At 28.7% G+C, this 3,605-nt stretch overlaps 1 pseudogene across 1 annotated transcript; it reads left to right on the top strand.

The window, feature by feature from the left end:
* Positions 1-1,074: 1,074 nt before the first annotated feature.
* LOC145835215 (glutathione S-transferase class-mu 26 kDa isozyme 51 pseudogene) lies at positions 1,075-2,335 on the top strand (annotated as a pseudogene). The gene is made up of 2 exons (XR_014369844.1): positions 1,075-1,278; positions 1,885-2,335. The product of XR_014369844.1 is annotated as a glutathione S-transferase class-mu 26 kDa isozyme 51 pseudogene (transcript).
* The last annotated feature ends 1,270 nt before the right edge of the window (positions 2,336-3,605 follow it).

The following is a 3,605-nucleotide window of genomic DNA, read 5'->3' as shown; positions in this document are numbered from 1 at the left end:
GGCTACTAAATGATAAGCTTTAGTCAATTTGTTTACACTTTTTTTTGGTTTAGTGAAAATAAATCTTACACAAACAAAAGAATCTTTTGATAATTTTTTGTAACGGTGTTTGCTTCTGTATTTTTTGATCATAAAACAACACAATTTTTTTTTAATGTAACTTAAGTTAAATTTTGTACAAAAAAAATCTTAAAAATCCAAGTATAACTTAAAAGTGCGATACGATCTTTACATATTTTATTTTCCAAAAAGAAATATAAAAGTAGCACAAATATGCAGTGAGTTAAGTCAACAATTATGCCTTTGTAGTTGTAAATTTGTAGTGCAGAATCACCTGAAATAGCAAAACATGGTCATAAAATTTATGCAGTCTGTACTTTTAATATAAAGCTTTTAATGCTAGCTTCTTTTGTTTGGTCATAAAATCTCTTCAAACAGTTATTTTTTTGCCGCTTAAATTCCTGTAACTTAAATTAACGTCATTGAGAATTGTTAATGATTAACGCGTTTATAACTGAAAAATCACAAAATATCAACAATTTAATTTTGCAAGTCATAACGTAGGACGCTGCTTATAAATTTATTTTATATGTTAAAGTTTTAGTTTATTTTATTGTAAAATAGCTGTCTCTATTCTACAGTTAGTTTTTCAGTTTTTCATTAGATTTAAATAAGTTAATTGCAAATACTGTTTAAAACATCTTTAAACCATTGAAATAATTTTAGTTCAGAGGTGTTGAAGGTTTATTATAAATAATATAACGAAAACTTTTGAGTATTCGAGAATATTTTTTAAGTTTATTCCTGAAATAACGTTCACTGAGTTGAGTTTGTTTTTATTTCATTTTTATTTATTAATTAAAAGTAAAACTCAAAAATATTGAACAAAATATCATATTTAAAATATAGCTGATTAACTATTAATTATAATTTTATCATATTTATTTAATTCATATGATGGTAGGATAACAATTTTATGAATTAAATATGAAATAAATGTATAAAACTATCAACTTGTTCAATATTCAATTGACCTGTTTACTTAAGCTTTGTAAACTACAGCAAACTTTAACTAAATAAAATGCCTGTGACACTGAAGTACTGGGACCTGAGGGGTCTCATGGAATCCCAGAGGTTGATGCTGGAGTACCTGGGAGTCGATTACGTCATGGATTACGTCACCGACCGGGAAAAGTGGTTCGCGGAAAAGTACAACCTTGGGGTGGACTTTCCAAATTTGCCCCTTTACACTGACGGCGACGTAAAAATGTCGCAGAGGTAGTTTGTTTGTAAAAACTGATTTAAGTAACTTTTTATCTAAAATAAGTAACACTAGCTAGTAAATAAGTACACAGCTATTAAAATTGACAGTTGAAATTTTATCTATTCTAAGTTTTTGAAAAAATCTCTCTTGAAAAATATTGAAAAAAAAAAACTTAATATTCAGACCTAAATGATTATATTTTATTTTTAAATAATTTTAAACAATTTTTAAGATATGGTTAAAACATATTAAAAACTTTAGTTTTTTAATGCAAAATAATTACTAATTTTTTTAAGCTTTGAAATTTTAAACTAGATAAAAACTTGAAGCTTGTTACAGTTGTTCCTTTAAAGTATTAATCTAATAATTTAAATTAAAGTACTTAAAAAACAAAAACTAATAAAACAATAACAATTAAATAAAAAAGTTGCAAGTTACTGAACTAAAAGCAAATACTCGTATTTTGTTTTTATGAGATTTCATTAATAGTTCTTAGATAACTAAAAAGTACATTATTTTGTAAAATAAAAGTAAAAACACAATGTGCGTAAATAAGCGAGAAGTTACTGTATTTAAAAAAAAAATAAAACCACATTTTTATGTTTTTTTTTAAATTACAGCCTGGCCATAATGAAGTTCATAGCTCGCAAGTACGACAGGAAACTGTATCCGGAAGGGGAGGAGCAACTGAGGTGGGCTGAAACAGCGGAGGGATTCCTCGTTGATCTGAGGGTCCAGTGGGGCCGCCTCTGCTACAACCCCGACTTCGAAAAACTCAAGGGCGACTTTGAACGGGAAATCCCCAACAAGTTCCGCGCCATGGAGCAGGTGTTAGCCAATAGAGAGTGGGCGGCGTCCAAACTGTCCTACGTCGATTTCGGCATTGCGGAGGCCATGGACATCTACGAGACCCTCTTCCCGGGCTGCTTCGACAACCTCCCCAAGTGCAAAAAGTACCGCGAGAGTTTCTTTGATCTTCCCGCCATCAAAAAGTACCGGACTTCTGCGAGGTTCAAAAAATTCCCCATCAACGGTCCAAGCGCGACGTGGGGAGGAAAAGCGCAACCTTGAAAATTTATTATTTTTTTTATTGATAAATAAAATATGTTTGATATTAATGTTTGTGTTTCTTTTCCACTTGGGTTTAACTTTTATTGTTATAACGTGTAATAAATTTTTAAGCACAAGACACGGCCATCAATTGTGACTGTTTAAAATAAAATAGAAAATTTGTTGTCAGCTCAACTGAGATGCGTTAATTATTAACATAGTTCAATAACTTGTAAATAATGAAGTTTTTGTCGGAAACTTCAGCTTGAGATTATTTTATGACCGAAAAATGACACAGCGTTTGAAGCGTAAAACGTTTTTATTTAATTTAAAACCATTTTATTTAAAACTTCTTTGAATGTGTAGCTTTTAAACTTTCGTTGTTTTGCTTATCTAGTTTCTATTTTAATTTTTTTAAGCTACAACTTTTCCAACATTTAAACTAAAATAATTTTGTTTAAGAAGTGGGTTAGAAAATTTTCAAAGTCAAATGGCATAATCCAAATTGCTATTTGGGCTTCAAACTGTACTAAATTAAATAGTTTAAAATACTTAAGAATAAACTCGTAAAAAAGCTTCCGAAATCTTTTTGCGAAAATTTTTTTTATATATAAATGAAACAAGCATATGTATTTAAAATAGGCTAGATGAGAATCCTAAGCATAAGTTTTTTAAAGTTTGTAGGAGACAAAAAGCTAAATTTAGATAACCTCACAATTTAATCGGGTCTACAGTTTCAGTTATACACTTGATCAGTTTTAAAAATGTTAGAGAAATAAAGACTTAAAACAAATACTAATTCTAACCAACAAAACCAGGTTTGCTCAAACTTGTTTGAAAAGAGTAATTTTCACTAATAACGAAAAGGTTTGTATGTTAAAACAATGATTAAATTATATAATTAAAGTTTCAAAAAACATTGTACTCCTCTTAAAGCTTATCAAACGTATGCGAATTAAGAGATTGTGCTCTTGTATGCTTCCTGCTACAACAGCAACTGTTTTGACCCTCAATTATGCTATTTTGCAAGCAAAAGCTGCTGGTTTAGATTTAAAGAAATATGTAAACCTTTTGTTCGAGCTTAAGTTTAAAACTTTAAAATAAAACAATTTAGCTTTTAAAAGTATAACATTGTTAGACTAATAACAAAGAAAATAATTAAATTCTAAAATATATTTTAAACTTCAGTATGGTAATATTTTGTAATGAAATAGTTTAAAAAAGCTAGATTTTTATTGTAATAAAATCCTTTGAATTTTGCTAATAAGGAAATTAAGCTATATGTTAAATA

Source organism: Thalia democratica, chromosome 4 (genome assembly GCF_965202585.1).
Source record: "Thalia democratica chromosome 4, ktThaDemo2.hap1.1, whole genome shotgun sequence".
NCBI lineage: Eukaryota > Metazoa > Chordata > Thaliacea > Salpida > Salpidae > Thalia > Thalia democratica.
The sequence above is the reverse complement of the archived record's forward strand: the minus strand, read 5'-3'. Positions and strand labels throughout refer to the sequence as shown.